Here is an 18941-nt window from a genome sequence, read left to right as displayed (position 1 = left end):
CCCTGGCTAGGGGTGTCCTAGGCTTCCCGCCTCTTGGCGGCCAGCTTTTCTCTGCCTTTTGGTCATCTCTCTTTCTTTTAGGGCAGATGCCAGGAAGTTGGCCTTTTTCTTCATTTTTCTTTCAGCCTCTCTGTCGGCCTAAACTTCTCTGTTTAGATATACTTTGTTGGCAATTTTAATCAGTTGAGTGATATTTATCCCGGTAAAACCTTCAAGTTTTTGGAGCTTTTGTCTGATGTCTGGGGTGGCTCAAGCTACAAATGAGGTGTTGGCCATTTGGTGACTCCCTGGTGACTCAGGAATGAAAGGGGTGTAGATGTGATAAGCTTCACACAGTTTTTCATAATAGTCCCCAGGAGACTCTTCTGGTTGTTGAGTGACTGAAGAGACTTTGGTCATAGGCTTTTTGAACCTGGCTTTCATCCCCTGGAGGAGGGCACCCTGATATGAGCGGATCTGGTGCTGTCCCTCAGGGGTGGTGAGGTCCCACTAAGGGTGCTCCTTGGAAACAGTGATTTCAACCCATGCACCCCAATCAAGGACCTCAGCTACCTCCTCTCTTCTATTGTGAACAAGGTGTGGAGAAGCTATTGACAGTTTTACAGATTGGCTGGCAGATTTGCAAGAGGGATTCCATGAGATCAACCAGGGCTTGTGGCTTTTCTGATGGGGTGTCAGTTGTGGGGAAGGGTTGATAGTAAAACATGGACTGGCTGGGCTGGATGGTCCCATACTTATTATATCTTTCAGGCTCCCAAATCTCTTGCACTGGCATCTGAAGGGCACCTGCTCTCGGCAGTGGGTGCAGTCTGGCTGCTGTTCCAGGGGAGAGTGGTTTCACTGGTTCTGGTGTTATCAGGGAGGCTGACAGTGTTGGGGTGTCTGGGACCAGGGGGATGGGTGCTGATGGTCTTGGAGGCACATAAGGTGAGGGCAATATTATTTCTTTATCCATGTCACCAGCAAGAATTTGCAGAGGCTTAGGCTTCTGCTGATTCTTTGTAGGCTTCTTTGTTGAGGCAACTAAGATCTTACCCTGTCCCTGCCTATTGAAAGCGAATTGCACCCAATGGGGAAGAATCTGGGCAACTCCTAACTAGGAGTCAATGTATGGGAACTGGTCAGGATGACCTGGATCTCCAGTGATAACCCACCAGACCTGGAGGACTGTTGGGGCATTAGGGACCCTTCTGGAGGCCATCCTACACTGAAGGTGGGCTACTCAGATTCACACAGGTTTTTTAAGCTGCTGGGAGTTAATTTAACTCCATAGTCTTCTGAAAATCCCTTCCTGAAATTCTTGATCATAGTTTCAAGGACTGTGGGTTTACTATACCCTGACCTCATAATATGTCCATGGATGGTGCCGTGACAACAGACGAGGGCTGCCTCCTCTAGAGAGGAGACAAGTCAGATGCCCATCCATTAGCACTCCTCACAGAGACTTTGGCCAGACTTTACTAAGGTGCACCTGTATAAGTCCTGGGCCAGGTCAGCCAAAGCTGAATCACTGATATGTCCTGATGGCTGACCACAAAATGGGATGAGGGCCCACTCAGATTCCGTAGCGCAGGCCATGGAATCACAGATTCAGTGCAGACTGAATGAATTCAGCCACCCTGCGCACTCACTCACACACATACACACACAGGCAGACCAGAGTTTAAACATTCACCCCATGGGAATGTCTACCTGTGAGACTTCTAAGAAGTCTCTGGGAAGTGATGAGGCTCCCCTTCCACCACAGCTGGTGGAGGTGTCTGGGTCAGGTGCCCCAGGGCCTTACCAGATTCCACGTCAGAACCAGGTCATCACCTTCCAAGCCTCCTTGAGTCCGGCAGGAAGAGCGGAGCAGGGCTGGCCCAGGGTGACCGGGCAGGAGACTGCTGAGAGATCAGGCAGAGCATGTCTTCTCTGTTGCAATCACCTTTTCCATCGCTGCCCTGCCGTTTGACCCAAACCAGTGGCAACAAAGGGCCAGCGCAGTTGGGTTTGCCAGCCAGGGAACCAAATGTTATGGAAAATACTGAAAAAACCTGGACTGGATCACTGACAGAAGAACCAAGCAGCACTTGGAGGTCTTGGAGTGTTGAGGCTTTATTTCACACCAGCGGGCTCAGAGGGGAGTAATCTCCCAAAAGTCTGAGCCCTGAACAAAGGCAAAGGGAGCAATATATATGTTTCTGCTTCCTTATCTGTAACATCCCTATGTGCACAGCAAGCTAGAAGGCAAGGGGGAGGGAGTTTAGGGAGTAAGCGCCTGGCAGAGCAGGGAGTGAAGGGGAGGAGGAAGTAAAGGGAGTTTCTGTTGTCTTTGCTAAGAAGAGCAGCAGAAGGGAGCCGCCTGGGCTAGACTTCTGTCCTTGTAAATTTTTCCTTATCAGTCCTTGTTCAGGAAGCCAAAGAATGAGCTTCACAAACAGTCAAGGTAGGAGAGCCAGGGAGGGAATTTTATTTAGAGATACAGTGAGAGAACAGAGCTCCTGGATCACACCAAAAGGGGACAAGAGATTCCATGGTGGTGCGTTGTCTAGGGGTTTTATAGGCAGTTGAGGATATTTGGGAACATAAAAAAAAGCTTACGAGTGTGGACTTGTTAAGTGGACCCTGAATATTAAAAAGTAACTTAACATGAGGACTATCCTGCCTTGATTTATCTCTGGGATAGCGGAGTCTTGGTCTGGGAGCATATCAAAAGGCCACCTGACCAGCTCCCAAGGTGGGCTGAGGTATTGCCTGTTCGCTAAAGAGTAAGTTAAGATTCTTACTTCTTAAACTTCCTGGGTGTTAAAATGTAATCTTATCTTTAAGGTGTAATCCTTCCTGCCTTTTACTATGTTGTTTACAGCTGGGTCTGCATGGTAAATTTGTTGCCCAGTTTGCAAATCACTTCATCAGGTCTGAAGGATGAAAGACAGTATATAGGCCTGGGCCTTTTAGCATGCTAAAGTGAATCTTACACATGATTAAAAATGATTAGCATAATAAAAACATGTGCTACTCTTCTTTATCTGGGGAATATTAACTGATATCATTGAAGAATAACCCTAGAGCTTAATGTTTAACACAGAGTTTTGGAAGGGGGTTTCCTTGCATGTAGTTACATTGCTCTGACTGCAAATATCCTGCCTTGCTTTTTCCAGAGGCCCTCACCCTATTCTGTCTAAACCCATGGTCCCTGTCTCAAAAGGGTTCAAAATGTGCCACACCAAAATATGCCATTTGGGCACAAGGATTACTTTCAGATGAAAACCGCAAAGACACAGCAGACCCAAGAAAATCTCTTATCTCCCATTTAACTGCCTAAAAGAAAGTGTGTGTTTCCCTGTTTGTCTGAGAAATCTGAAATTACAAAAGAAATTTACATTAGAAAGGGTGCCTGCACTAGGAAGAAAGAGCTATTATCAGAGTTAACTTCTTGACCTAAGAAACTTACCTATACAACAGGCCTTCTGTGGCTGAGCAAACATTTCCTCCTCTTGCCCCCCTTTTAAGTTGCTTCCCCCACCCCAGAAGCCTCAAACCCATGCGTCTTTCCTGAGCTCAGATGGTATATAAAGTCTCAGGTCTCTGTGCAACTTTTGGGTCTCATATTTTTATGAGACTCCTGTATGTACATAATTAAGATTATTTTTTATTTCTCCTGTTAACCTGTTTTATGCTAAATTAATTCTTAGACATGTGTACTTCTACAAAGGTAGTAGGGAAATATATTTCCTCTCCTGCAGGGGTAAGTTCTGCCAGCTTTGTTTGTCTTTTAAGTACAGAGTCTAGTAAGAGGGCAGATGTCCTACCAGTGACTTTAACAGAGAGAAAAAGATGAAGAATTTTTTTTTTCAGTATAAAGTATCATTAACTGGCTGAGTGAAAGGGAAAAACATGTCGCCAAGATACGTAACTGGCTAACTTGGAGTTAGTACCTGTGGAAGGCATCCAGTACCCCAAGAGCAACAAGAAGACGTTGGAATAATAAATTCTTTAATCTCGGGTTTATGTCATCCTGCTGCTGCAGTTCTCTGAGTTACACTGCAGGATAAACCTCCCTGCTCTTTAATTACTTAATGTCTTGTTGCTTTGAACTGAAAGAGCAAGCTCCCAGATTCTATTTCAGCCAATTGGGACCTGGATCCTACCTCAGCCAATCAGGACCTGGATACTATTTCAGCCAATCAGGACCCGTATCCTATTCCACCCAATTGGAGCTTGGTCTCTCTCCTCTCCAGTCAGCAAAGAGCTCACCCACCACCCTTAGACCCTGCCAGTTGACCAGAGCCACGACCTATCATCCCACCAACTACCCCTAGATCCAGCCAATCAGCCAGAGCCATGACCATCACCCCACCAACTGCCCTAGAACCCCATAAAACCTTTGCGGTATTGAACTCCTCTCTTTCTCTGGCATCTTGCCGCTGCGTTGGTGTAGATGAGAGACTGAGCTCAAGCTATAGCTCAAATAAAGGCTCTTTGCTTTTGCATCGGTGTTGGCTCCTTGGTGATCTTCTGGGATTCGCGACTTTGGGCACAACAGAACAATACGCTATAACTTTCTCCACACAGTTTCATGTTTTACTTTGGATTCCATTTCCCATGATTTTAGTATTTCTATAAATAATGTTTTGTGAGGGTGAGACAGGGACTGTGGGTTTAGGCAGAATAGGGTGAGGGCCTCCAGAGAAGAAAAGCAGAGCAAGATAATTTCAGTTGAAACAATGTAACAATGTGCAATGAACCCCGTATCAAAATTCTGTGTTAAGCATTATGTAAAGACAGAGTTACACTGATGCTGTAGGGTAAAGATACCAGACTAAGAATATAGACATCTTCAGTGAGATCAGTTAAAGCTCGAAAGGCCAGCAGCAACTCAGCCTGTGATGTTTGAGTGTTCTGCAGATAAAGTGTCTCAGCATAGCTGGTGACTTCACTGTATCAGTTAGGCCATGACACTGTAAAATTTACCTTAGCCTGCAAAAAGGCCCAGCTTATTTTTAACTGTACCTATATGCTGTGTTCCCTTCTCTGATCCTAATCAAGTAATCAGCAACCTGAGCAAAAGATTAACTTAGTAAACGAGCACAGCTATAAACATCCCAAAAAGTTAAGAAGTAAGATTCTTAACACAGCTTAGCAAACAGGCAACAGCCCAGCCCACCTTGGAGGCAGGGCAGGCAGTCTTAATTGACATGCTCCCAGAGGGAAACTGCTATCCTGAGAAAGAATCAGGGCAGCAAATTTCTTCTGTTACTCATTAAAAATGAGCATTCTGGGACCACTCAACAAGTCTGCACTCCTACCCCTTAACCCCCATTCCTGAAAATCCTCAACCGACTATAAAAACCCTAGGCGATGAGCCAACCATGGACTCTCTTGTCCTCTGTGGCATGAGCCGGGAGCTCTGTCCCATCACTTTACCACTAAATAAAAGCCTCTACCTTGCTCTCCTACCTTGAGGGTCTGCAAATTTCATTCTTTGGCTCCATGAACAAGAACAGTGGCATCGAGGAGATACTACTTACACAGCCTTCTGATGCTGGGGTTCTTTTTTGCGGAGCCAAAGAATGAGCTTCACAAACAGTCAAGGAAGGAGAGCAAGGTACAAGCTTTTATTTAGAGATAAAGTGAAAGGACAGAGCTCCCAGCTCATGCCAGGAGGGGACAAGAGAGTCCATAGTTGGTGCGTTGTCTAGGGGGTTTTATAGACAGTTGAGGATTTTTCAAGAACATGAAAAAACTTTGGGGTGTGGACTTGTTATGTGATCTCTGAATATTTAAAACTAACTTAACATAAGGAATTTCCTGCCTTGATTTCTCCCGGGACACCGGCGCCTGGGTCCAGGAGCACATCAAAAGGCTTCCTGCCCAGCCCCCAAGGTGGGCTGAGGTATTGTCTATTTGCTAAAGAATCTTGACTTTTGAACTTCCTGGGTGTTAAAATGCAATCTTATCTTTAAGATGGAATTCTTCCTGCCTTTTACCATGTCGTCTACAGCTGGGTCTGCATGCTAAGTTAGTTGCTCAGTTTGCAAAATCGCCTTGTCAGATTTGAAGGAGGAAAGACAGTACATAGGCCTGGGCCTTTTAGCATGCTAAAGTGAATCTTACACATGGTTACAAATGATTAGCATAATAAAACATTTGCTACTCTTCTTTATCTGGGGAACATTAACTGATCTCACTGAAGAATGATTCTAGAGCTCAATGTTTAACATAGAGTTTTAGTAGGGATGTTTCCTTGCATGTAGTTACATTGCTCTTACTGCAAATATCCTACCCTGCCCATCTGGAGGCTCTCACCCTACTCTGACTACATCTATGGTCCCTGTCTCACTTCCACTGGCTTATCCATCTGCAGATCCTTTCTGGACAGCACATATGATCTTTCAATCTCCTTCACAAAACAAGTCTTGTCATGATCTGCATGAACTGTGATTGAATGCACGGTGCTTTATGAATGCCAAACTATCTTCCTGCATTCTGTGAGCTCCTGTGTGTCCTAATGAGACAGGGACCATAGATGTAGTCAGAATAGAGTGAAGGCCTCTGGAGGGGGCAGGGCAGGATATTTGCAGTCAGAACAATGTAACTACATGCAAGGAAACCCCCCTACTAAAACTCTATGTTAAACATTGAGCTCTAGAATGATTCTTCAGTGAGATCAGTTAATCTTCCCCAAATAAAGAAGAACAGCATGTGTTTTATTATGCTAATCATTTGTAACCATGTGTAAGCTTCACTTTAGCATGCTAAAAGGCCCAGGCCTATGTGCTGTCTTTTCTCCTTCAGATCTGATGAGGTGATTTTGCAAACTGGGAAACAGATTTGGCATGCAGACCCAGCTGTAAACAACATAGTAAAAGGCAGGAAGGATTCCATCTTGAAAATAAGATTGCATTTTAACGCCCAGGAAGTTCAAGAGACAAGATTCTTTAGCAAGTTGACAATACCACAGCCCACCTTGGGGGCTAGGCAGGAAGCCTTTTGATGTGCTCCCGGGCCAAGGCACTGGTGTCCCGGAGAGAAATCAAGGCAGGAAATTCCTTAAGTTAAGTTAATTTTTAATATTCAGAGACCACTTAACAAGTCCACACCCTGAAGTTTTTTAATGTTCTCAAATAATCCTCAACTGCCTATAAAACCCCCTAGACAACGCACCACTACGGACTCTCTTGTCCCCTCCTGGCATGAGCTGGGAGCTCTGTCCTTTCACTTTATCTCTAAATAAAGCCTGTACCTTGCTCTCCTACCTTGAGTGTTTGTGAAGCTCATTCTTTGGCTCCGCAAACAAGAACCCCGGCATCACTAAGCTCTGTCGTTCCATCCTCTTCTTGCTTCGCACCACTTGGAGCCAGCAAGTGCACTGTGTTCTGTTTCAGAGGAGGTTTTCAGGGGTTGTGATGCCGGGGTTCTTGTTCACGGAGTTGAAGAATGAACTTTGTGAATGGACAAGGCAGGAGATTTACAGAGAGCTTTTCTTCAGTTACAGAGAGAGAGAGCTTTATTCAGGATAAGAGAAAGTATGGAACTCCCTGCAGGTGCAGAGAGGTCAAGGTTGTCACTTGGGGTCTTATGTCTAAGGTTTTATGCTCGCTGCAGTGGGAATTTTGTATAGATTCAGCCAGAATCCTAGTTATATTTTAACCTTTGTCTGTGAAGGTTTCCCAGATACCCTATTGTAAACTAAAGGGCCTATCCAATTATTAATTAGCAATGAGCTGTTCCATACCACTGGGTCCCCATGGGGAATAAATTGTTACACTGTTTCAATGTCAAGTGTCCTGTTTTGTAAGACTGTCCTTTTCCAGGGCCCACACCTACTCTAACTGTGCAGGAGTTGCACCCTGCTGCCTTCCTATCTCAGTGAGACATTGAGTAGGGAGTCGGGAGATGGAAGGAGTGCCAGGATCCCTGTTAGGAGATGCATCTGTGCATGCAAGGAAGGCAGGCATGGGCAAGGGGCAAAGCTGTGCAATCCATGGAAAACTGGGGCAGAGGACAAGTCTTTCCACCCACTGTGTGGATAGGCTGCCCCCTCAGAGGGCATTGTTAGGCTGGAGGAAGGAAAAACAAGGACATGTAAACAGAACGGAGAGATGCCATAGGGGAGAACAGACCAGACCCCAAGGTCCGTGCTTTATATGGAAAGGAGACAGCTCTTCCTTAGTTCCATCTTTCTGATGTGCCAACTAAGAGCCGGATGTCAGCCTCCTCCCTCTTGGAAGGAAAAAAAGTTTCTAGTTGCCTATTATTTCACTTTTAGCCAATCATACCTCTCCACACCCCCTAGGATAGCTTTCCCACTCCTCCCCTTCCTAATCCCTTATAAGCCTCCACCTCCCTGACTGGGTGTGACTTCCCCAGCCTGTAGTACCCAGACCATGGAACATCACCAGGGAGTGGCATTCAAATAAACTACCTGGCCCTTTGTTGCCTCTCTTCACCTGCTTATTTCAGCTAAAATTTTTCTTACATTTGGTGCTGAAACCCAGGAAGGAGTGTGAGCCTGGGGCCCTGAATGGCCACTGGTGGTCCCACCCCCTCCTTCCCCACCCAGGACCTCAGCCTGCTCTCCACTACGTGGACTATTTTCCAGTGAGTCCCTCAGTTTCTCCTGGTCTGTTTCCCTTCCTAACTCCATTTCACTTGGTCCGCTAGAAATCGTGCATACGTCCAGGTGGGGCATTCGGCCCCTGGGCATTTGGCCTACCTTCTGCAGGCATCTGGGCTGCCCCTGGCCCTGCGGTGGGGGAGACGTCCCTACCCCAGGCTCCCAGGATGTCTCCCCTGACTTGGCGTGCTTGGGACGCTGGGCGCTCCTCTCAGTGAGATTAGTTGAGAAGTGGCACAGACATGGGGCACCAGCCCTCAAAAGCAGGGGCTCACACCCCGCTGCGGTGTCTCATTTCTGATTTGGCTACTCTATATTTGTCCTGGGAAGCTCACAAATAGAAGCTAGTCTTTCTTTGTTCTGAGGCTGGGCCTCAGTATCCCTTGGACAATCAATCTCTCTGGACCCCTGAGGGAACTTTCAATTTTAGCCTCCTCATGACCTTGATTAATTATTGCCACTGGAGCAGAGAGCAGAGTGAAATCCCATATGTGCAGGCTTTTTGGACTTTGCACTCCCATCCAGACCTTTATGTTGTGTTCAATGACTCAGGTCCTCCTAGCCCGATCTCCAGTTAAAAATTGTCAGCCTTTCACTCTGCTCAGTTCTTCTTCCTTTTTAGACTCACCAGAAGGCCTCAGTCACCCACCTCCCTAAGCTCGCAATCCCCTTCCCCTCTAACCACCATCATCTTTAAGTCCTTTGTCTTCACACGTGTCACTGCCATCTTAAAGTCCTACATTCTCAACCATGCCGTTGTCCTGCTCTCCTCTTCCAATGGCTGTACCACCCCCTCTCCCTCTCCTTCCACCTTCACCGCCCTCTTCCCCCACTGGAACACACTCCTACCGCCCTCTGGTTCCAGAAGTCACAGACTAGAAACTGAAGAGAGGGAAGGCAATTGGATATCAGTAACTCAAGTCTTTATATCAGTTTGTCTGTCTGTGTATATGTTTTTGTGTGAGAGGTGTTGCTGACTGTAGTCATTGTATCTCAGTTTGTATGTTTGTGTGTCTAGGTGTACAGAGGAAAAATATTTTATTTAAAAACAAGCGCTTGTGTAATGATTGTGCATTGAGCATTGACTCCCCATACAGGATTTTATTGTTGTTAACAACCATTTGATCAATAAATATGAGAGATGCCCTCTCAAAAAAAGAAAGAAACAAAAAACAAGCACTTGTGAAAATTGAGCATTCTAAAACTTCCAGAAAATCTGATAAAAATGTTAAGCATTAATGCTAATTTGAGTTTGGCTGAGGCGGGCATGTCCTTGTTGTTATCAGCTGCCTAAGTTTACCTGGTCATTTAAGTTGATGTTATCTGCTAAATCTTTCAAGAATAAAATTCTTAAAGGCTTGGCTTTGTCTAATATTCAATAAAGGTTTTGTAAGTAATCTAGTATAGTTGCTAAAAATGAGTAAACAAGCCTAGCAAATAAATATCTTAATAATAATACTGTATAAATGTATAACAGTGTATATATATGCAAACACCCTGAGAACTTTTGTAGTAACCAAAATTCTTAAAGTTTGCTGAGTTATATAGACATATTTTGTGCCTAATAAGAAATTGTGCTTTAAAGCACATTTCCAAAAATGATAATATACATTCATAGATGTATCAATCTGAAGAATGCTAGTGTAACAGTTTAAAGTAGCCTATTCACTGAAGGTTAAAGTAATAATTTTAAGTTCAAATCAAAACTACTTAAAGTAGTTAGGAAAACATTTCTGCATGCTAAAAAATAAGTCTTTTGATAAAAGAAAGTAACTTTGTTCTAAAGTACAGCTGTTTATTTAGAAGGAGAAATCTAAATGTAAAAAGAAAGTTGTAAAAAGTTTGTAGAAGACTTAAATATGGTCATGCTATATAAAATTAAAGCAAATGAGTCTTAGTATCAAGTACACAGCAAAATTAGAATTTTGTTTTCAGTTAAAAAGACAAAGTTTTCTTAACTGTTAGTCTGCTTTTAATATTGAAAGATTGCAGAGAGTTCTAATTGTTTTATCAAAGCAGTTTCTTATGCTTAAAGTCTCAGTGAGTAGTCGGAGTCTTTAAGAAAATGAGATCTTAATAGTAAAAGGACTAAAAGCTAATCTTTGCTAACAACTGTGTAAGCTTCTTTATTTGCCTTTGAAGTACTTTTGTCATTCTAGTTAATTGGATAAGTATTGCTTCATGGCAACCTATAATCCTATTTACGCAAGTGCCAAAGAAATTTTCTTCTGACAACTTCCCAAAATCAAATTCAAAAAGGTACTTTTACCTCTGGTTAACTATGATATTTTCCAGAGGGCCCCTGGAACATGTCAGAAGAACTTTTTCTCATTGGAGAAAGTATTTGGCTAATTTAACTTATTTATCTGATATATAATTACCTGCTTAATTACCTAGAAAACACTTTCAAAGAGAATAATGCTAAACTTTATTACTGAATGTTTTCTGTTACAGAAATATCAGAATTTCCTTATGTCAACTGTCTTACGGTAAGCTCTCATCACATCTTTAGCCATTGTCATTTGTAAGTCTTTTACTATTTATAGTCACTGTTTTATTACTCTTAAGCTAGTAAAGAACTAGATTTCAGCAGAACAAGTATTAGCTACATAAGATTAAGTAAACTAAAGAAGATGATTTTGTAGCTTTTTGTTTCAAATGTTGCTGATAAAGTGTTTAAGCTTTTTCTCTTAAGCTGACAACAGTTTAGTAAATGACAGCCTTTATAAGCAAAATTGAAACTTTATCTTTCTCTCTACCTGATCCCTCCAGAATTTAAAAACTCTCAGTGACTATTTTTATATTTCATGGCAGTATGTTTATTTGCACAAGTTCAATAAGAATCTGCTTTCCTTGTAAGAAAACCAATTGAAAACACTGGTTATATTACCGAGGCTTTGACTGGAATGTCATACCTGAGAGACACGTGTGTAAACTCAGATATGAACAGACAGCTTTAAGGAACAGGTTGACTTTATAATGCCAACAAAGCCCCTTAGAAGAACTTACTTGGTACCTTGCTTACAGAGTTCCCAGCAGCCTTACGAGGTGAGTAAAGAAGGTCACTTCCTGGCAGGTGCAGGAACCTGAGGAATGTCTTAGGAAACTCAAGAACAGAAGAATTCACCCAAATCTACAGGTACTGCAGGCACAACCTGATGGCAAGTCTGGCTTGGCTTTCTGGGCTCAAGAAGCCCTTAAAAGTTCAATCTGAAATTCCTTACAAAAGTTCCAGCAAAGCACATTTAAAAGAGCCTGTGTAATCAATTGTTCTTCTTGCTGTACTTATGCAAATAATCAAGCCAACTGTTAATTATTTTCTTAATCTGGCTACTCCTTATAAAAATAAGGGTGATTTTAGAGAAAAGTATAGTTTCAGTAATGCAGTCTTATCTATACTAAATCCCAATACTAGTCATTGAGATGTAAACTCGATCCAGAATTCCAGTTCCCCATAATGGCCTAGCTGATGCCCCTACTGGGCCCCTTAATAACAGTTTTTGGTTTACTCTTAGTTGCCCCTTGTGTCCTCAGGTTCCTCCAACAGCAGCTAACCTAGATGACCTGGGTCACCACCAACCATATGTTACTTCACTGTTACACACCTCTTCCCACTAAACCCCTTACTTCAGCCTAATACCAGACTAAAACCCCCACGATGCCCTTTGTCAGCCGGAAGTAGTCAGATCGAGTCATCACCCATTATTACCAAAAGGCTGGAATGTTAGGCTGGAGGAAGGAAAAACAAGGACATGCAAACAGAACGGAGAGATGCCATAGGGGAGAACAGACCAGATCCCAAGGTCCGTGCTTTATATGGAAAGGAGACAGCTCTTCCTGAATTCCATCCTTCTGATGTGCCAACTAAGAGCCGGATGTCAGCCTCCTCCCTCTTGGAAGGAAAAAATGTTTCTAGTTGCCTATTATTTCACCTTTAGCCAATCATACCTCTCCACACCCCCTAGGATAGCTTTCCCACTCCTACCCTTCCTAATCCCTTATAAGCCTCCACCTCCCTGACTGGGTGTGACTTCCCCAGCCTATAGTACCAAGACCATGGAACATCACCCAGGAGTGGCATTCAAATAAACTACCTGGCCCTTTATTGCCTCTCTTCACCTGCTTATTTTGGCTAAAATTTATTTTATAGGCATAAACTCTGACAGCGGCCCAGGGCATGTCCCACAGACAGGCTCTGCCATGAGCCATCAGCCTGGGCAGCTCAGTCTGAGGAGGGAGGCTGGGTGGAACACCTACAGTCCACTCCACACAAAAATCCACTCGTTATTGGTCACTTCATATATGTACAATTTCCTCAAGGACTTTACATAGGAGCCAGTGTGAATTCGACGTTATGTTCCTTCTTTTGAAATTTGATTTACTTAAGTATGACATTGGTAAATAGTATGCACCGGGCCACACTTCCTGTGTGTAGAAGAGCTGGAAATGGAGCAAATGACCATCTGGTTTGGCAGCATGCCATCCTGACCGATGAGTCATGTAGGCAGTATTTACTGAAGCACCAGGCCCTAAAGGAACTGACAATCTAGTCAGCCCAACTCAAATACAGAAGTTACAAGACCTCAATCAGAAGGAACACAGCAGGCTGGCATGGGGTCCACTGCATAGTGTCCCTACTGTCTGGTCAGTCCTTCTACATCTATGCATTTACTTCCCTTTGGGAGTAGGGTCATAGGTTAAAACCAGGGAGGGATAAAGTCAAAGTCCTCACATGATGGATTTGGGGGTGATGAATCTTTAGGACAAGAGACACATGACCACACAAAAATGTGCCAGAATGTGGCTGGAGTCACTGAGGTTTAAGTTCACTGTTACTTCTGTTTGCCCCAGACTGGAACAAATAATTACTTATGCTGTGGAACCACATGTCAGTTAGTGATAACAGGGGAGACGGCCATCTCTGTACTGCTCTCTCCGTGTGTGTGTGTGGATACGGGTTATTTAGGAAATGGTTTTCAGTTATCAGATTAAAGTATTTTCAATGAACTAAATTCAAGTTTTAAAGTATACTGAGTTGGACTCATTCTTTGAGACACAGACTAAAACCTGAAAGGTGAGAAGAGAAAGCTTAGAGATAGGACAGAAAATAGATTTTGAATGACATTCCTTATACCAGTTAGTTAAAAAAAAGACAAAAACCTATGAATAGAAAATTAGGCAACCAACAGAAAATTTTGTTCACATGTCATTTAGTTTCCTTATCTTTGTAAGAAAACCTATGTTACTCAGTGGTTAAGAAGAATAAAGGTTAAAGGGATGTTAGTAATGTATTTTTTCCACAATTTTCATGAAAATTGATTTTTTCCTCTTTTTGCACAGCAATTGAATATCAACTCTCTTTCTTTACCATCATTAAATTGTTGGTAAGGTGATGGTATTTGACCAAAAGCTGACATTTATATCATAATGAATGTGTCATTTTTATTCTGTACCCTTAACAGACATATCAACCACATGATTATTAGATGATTATTTTTTCAACAACATCCAGGAAAACTATTTATTGTTTGGATTCATTGGTAAAAATGCCATTGCAGGGATTTATTCACACTAGTGGGAATAGACTTTATGGAAACTTCCAGAGTTTTCCTGGTCCATGCTACGACAGATTCATAGTCTCTTTTCAGGTTCCTATTCTATACTTAAAATTTGTGTTTTAAATTCCTCCATGCTCTGTACTTCTGTCTGTCAATCTCTTTTTCTTTTTTGGTTTATACTTTCCCTGGGAAATCTTATTCATTCCCATGTTTTCATATATGATCAATATGGTGAAAACTTTCATATTTCTCAGTCAGGTTACTCCACTGAGCTCCAGATTCATAGATCCAAACATCCTTCTGGCATAAGTTCTTAAGCTCCTTATATGTGGATCAATAATGTTTTCCTCCCAGTATGCAGAGCCAGGTACCTACCATTTACAATCAGAAAGAGACTTTTGGAAAGATAAGTTTGTTAAATACAAGGCACAATCAATATACTTATTGGAAATGAAGATTTATAAGGTAAGATATGTTATTGTTTGATATTCTGCCCGAAAGCCCAGACCAGTGACGCTCTCCTATCTCTATCACCCAGCTCCTGTCCTCTTATTCCAAGGCACCATGTTCCTTCTATCCAACATCTGAAACAGATGGTAAGGGTCTGATAGGGACTAACAGCAGTCCTCCCACGTCCAGTCCCAGGGGGAAGAAGGAACTTGAGGGCTGGGAGGGAAGGTAAAAAGAGCCAGGGGCCTGTGGTGACAGGAAGTTACATGAGCTAAAGGATCAGAGGTGACTTATCCCCGAAGCTCAGAGGAAGAAGGAGGAAACACCGCAGGTCTGAGAAGAGCCCACCAATTGGTCCCCTGCTTGGGAATGAGCGAGTGCCCTCCCCTGACCTCTCCATCTGAGGGGCTCTTCCTATGCGGGCGTCCATCTCCAGACCTGAAGCCAGGCCGGCCTCCTGTCCCACGCGGGCTACACTTTGTTTGAGTCCAGCCACTCTTGCTCTCTCTCTCTCAGTCTTTTCTCTAAAAATCAGTCTGATTTTCAAATAAAAAACATATAATATCATTCCCAATTGATGCCATTTGATAATCAATCATTTTTCTCAATGTAATATCCAAAAACCCGACAGGGGCTTTTCACACCCTGTGTGGACCAGCTCTGGCCTTTCTCTCCACCCTCACCTCCCTCCTCCATCCCCAGGGTCCCCAGGATCCTCTCCTGCCATTCATACCATCTTCCCTGCCTGGGCCACTACTGCCGTTCTTATTCTCCTCATCCCTGAAGTATAGGTTAGAGCCCTACAGGAGCAGAAGCTTTCTGTGTTGATTCAGACCTTATTGTTCTGTGTTCACGTACAAGTCTGCACTTTGTTTCACAGCAGTCACCACAAACAGAAGTAATTGAGTATCCCCAGGTGAGGGAATACATATTATTTTCCCCCTTCACAACAGAGGCTCCATTAAAGCAAAGTTTCCCTTGGTCATTTCTGTATCATTGTATCCTTGGGGACCAGACTGCAGTAAGGGACTGGCATATACCAGAGAATTGAAAAAATATGTGGAATGAATGGATATAATAATGGGCAGGATTTGTAGAGGTCTTCTCAGTTTTGGCTGAATGGAGGAAAATATAAAAATGATTAAGCTTCTTAATGTATAGCCTTTGATTTCCAAGGCTTATAAACACATGTAATACTTTGGATTCTTCTTTGCCTTCCTTCCTGTTCTTTCTGGATTTCTCCTTCTCCCTCTCTTTCCACCTGTCTCTCTCCTTCCTCCTATCCCTATTTTCCCTTTCCTCCCATTCCTTCCTTTCCTAGAACTTCATTAAACAAGAAACATGAAAAAGTCTAAGTTACTATAGATAAGTCTTTAGCACTTCAAAAACATTTCCTTCTTTCTGTCACTAAAAAATAATTTCAGTCAACACACACTCATATGTCTTTTCTTTTTCCACTCATTCATTCCATAGATATTTAAGAAACACCAGGAGCATGAGGAATTGAGTCTGCAGGGCCAGGCTCAAGCAGTGCTTAAAGGATGTGTGACTTTCTGCACGTAGGTTCTATGAGCTCCAGAGAAGTCGTACTGAAGCATCTGAAAATAATGTGCATGTCATCATCACACCCTGGGATCGCACAGTCAGATTCCCACCAGAAGACAGAAGAAAGCTTCTAAGAACAACATTGCCCCTGAAGTCAATTGATGAAGGTGGTTAGTCTCCTGAGCTGCCACTGGCATGGGGCCATGAAAACACTGCGGGACTCCGTGTAGGGTCAGCAGCAGTGTGCAGGTTTGGAGGCCCCGAACATGCCACTCACTTATCCCTGAACTTAGTCCACATCACATCCTCTGTGATTTTCCTCATCTAACCAAGAAACTCCCCTTGACTCTCATGCCATAGATGCCGCACTTCCTTCTCATGACTTTTCTAATCATTGCTTTGAAGTCTTTGTTCCACAAGCTGTATATAACAGGGTTCAACAATGGGGTGACCACAGTGTAGAAGACAGAAATAATCTTGATGATTTCAGGTGACAGGTGGATGTTGGGGGAAACATACATGGAGATCATGGTCCCATAGTATATACTGACAACAGCCAAGTGGGAGCCACATGTGGAAAATGTTTTCATCTGACCAGAGGCTGAAGGAATCCTCAGTATGGAAGACACAATGAAAATGTACAAAACAAGTGTAAGAAAAAAACAAGTGCACAACACAGCGATCGACAGGACACTGATGGCCATCTTGGTGGTGTGAGTGCTGGAACATGAGAGCTGCACAAGGGGAGGGAGGTCACAGAAGAAATGATCAATCTGGTTAGGCCCACAGAAATTCAACTTAGAAATCATCAGGGAGGGCAGAAACCCCGTGCCGACCCCTGCTGACCAGGAGATCGCCACCAGCTTGGTACAGAGCTCAGCACCCATCAGGGGAGAGCAGTGCAGCGGGCTGAAGATGGCCAGTTACCAGTCATATGCCATCGTGGCCAGAAGAAAGCATTCAGTGGCTCCGAGAAACACGAAGAAGTAAAGCTGTGCCATACAGACGGGGAAGGAGATGATGCGGCCCAGGGACAGCAGGTTGGCTAGGAGAGGGGTTACAATAGTGGATGTGTACCAGATCTCCTGGAAGGACAGGTGCTGGAGGAAAGTGTACATAGGCAAGCACAATCGCTGGTCCTGGCTCACCACTGCGATGATGACGACGTTCCCCGTGACTGTGAGGAAATAGATGAACAGGAAAATGGCAAAGATCAGGGTCTGCCACTCAAGCAGCTTCTGGAATCCTAGCAGCTGGAACTCAGTGACAGTGGACACATTCTGGTGCCCCATTCCCTGTGGAGGGGAGGGGAAACATTTTGGAAAAGTACTGTACCTGAAGCATGGACGTATTAATACTGTTGATGTTTGGAACTTCAGAGACTAATTGTTAAAAGTAGCTTAGCTATTTATGGACAGGGTTTTAGAGGAACAAATAAAGAATTTCACTGCACTTTTAAGTCTACATTTTGATATCACAGGCCAAATGTGGATATTAGATTTTGGGAAGATACTCAGAAAATTCCAGTTGTTAAGTTTTCTGACATCCAGAAGAAGCCTCAGGCCACAGACACAGGCTAGAAAGGACTCTGAAACTGAACTCAGAATCTATTAAAACAACAAAGCTAAACAAATTCCAGCATACATGGAAGCAAATGACTTTCCTTTCCACTTGTGGGTTTTCTGTGAAAAAGAAGTCAGGGCATATCTCCCGAGACTTTTTGGGAAAGCTTATTCATTCTCCCCTCAAACAATATTTGTGGGTACTTTATACCACATTTATGTGCATGTGTCTGCACTTTAAGCCCTGGGTTGAGAGCCTGCAACTCTGTCGATGTCCTTTCCTGCCTAGTTGGACGCCATGCTCAGTTACTGTAACCGTTCTTTCCTCTATACCTGCAACATGTCCCCTTTCCTTCGCTTTCATGTAATTCATTGTCAGACCCTGTTCTGGTTAAAGCCAGCATCCACCTGCCATACATGAGCTTCCACACACTAAAGGAGGTGTTAAGTAAATAGCACATAATGTCATCAACCTAAAATTCATGACCAGTGACCTCCCCTGTGAGCACAGTCCTGTGGAACAGCCCTTCTACACATCTGTTCACTCCTCCATCCTCAGTGACTGTCATACGTGCTTTTCTCTTCCCAAACTTCTGACCCTGACTTGTCTATTTGTACATATCTGTATACTCAGCAAAAGACCTATGGAACTGGAAAAAAAACCTGAAATCCTCCAATGGGACTATCCAGATGCTCAGTCCACTAAATTCCCCACCAACCACACTTTGTCCCTGTGCATCTGCTCCCACCTCCTCCTCTGATAACAGACTGTGCCCAGGTAAGACAAATGCCTGCATGCATCTCTAGAGGCATCGGAGTCTCTGCACCCTCCCACTCTGCGGAAGGCATTGCAGTTATTACAACTCCCCGAGTCAGCGATTACTGCTGTCTGCTGGACCACTTCCTCAGCATGTCAATGGGCTTGTTTTCTGTCCCCTTTAAAAAGACAGAACAGAAAAGATCAGGCCTTGATGCTACTCTTTTCCAAATACTGCCTGCATTGGTCTGATCACTTTCACACCTTCCTTTCTGGATGGCTTGTCTTTCCCTCCTGCATTCACGTTTGAGTCACATGGAGTCAGGTTTCTCTCTCCCCTCTCCCCTCAGATCTGTCTTCCATATCGCAGTTGCCTCCAGTTGCCTGTCCTCACCCTCTGAAGGCCTTGGTTTGTTGTCAGCTTTGCATGGTTGATCCCATCCTCTTCTTGGATATACTCCTGCCAG

General features: G+C 43.7%; 1 pseudogene; it reads right to left on the bottom strand.

The window, feature by feature from the left end:
• Nucleotides 1-16475: 16475 nt before the first annotated feature.
• Nucleotides 16476-17447, bottom strand: LOC118931259 (olfactory receptor 11L1-like; annotated as a pseudogene).
• Nucleotides 17448-18941: the final 1494 nt, after the last annotated feature.

The sequence above is a fragment of the Manis pentadactyla genome, chromosome 13, assembly GCF_030020395.1.
Source record: "Manis pentadactyla isolate mManPen7 chromosome 13, mManPen7.hap1, whole genome shotgun sequence".
Classification (NCBI taxonomy): Eukaryota; Metazoa; Chordata; class Mammalia; order Pholidota; family Manidae; genus Manis; species Manis pentadactyla.
Note: the sequence above shows the minus strand (reverse complement) of the source record. Positions and strands in the feature narration are given on the sequence as shown.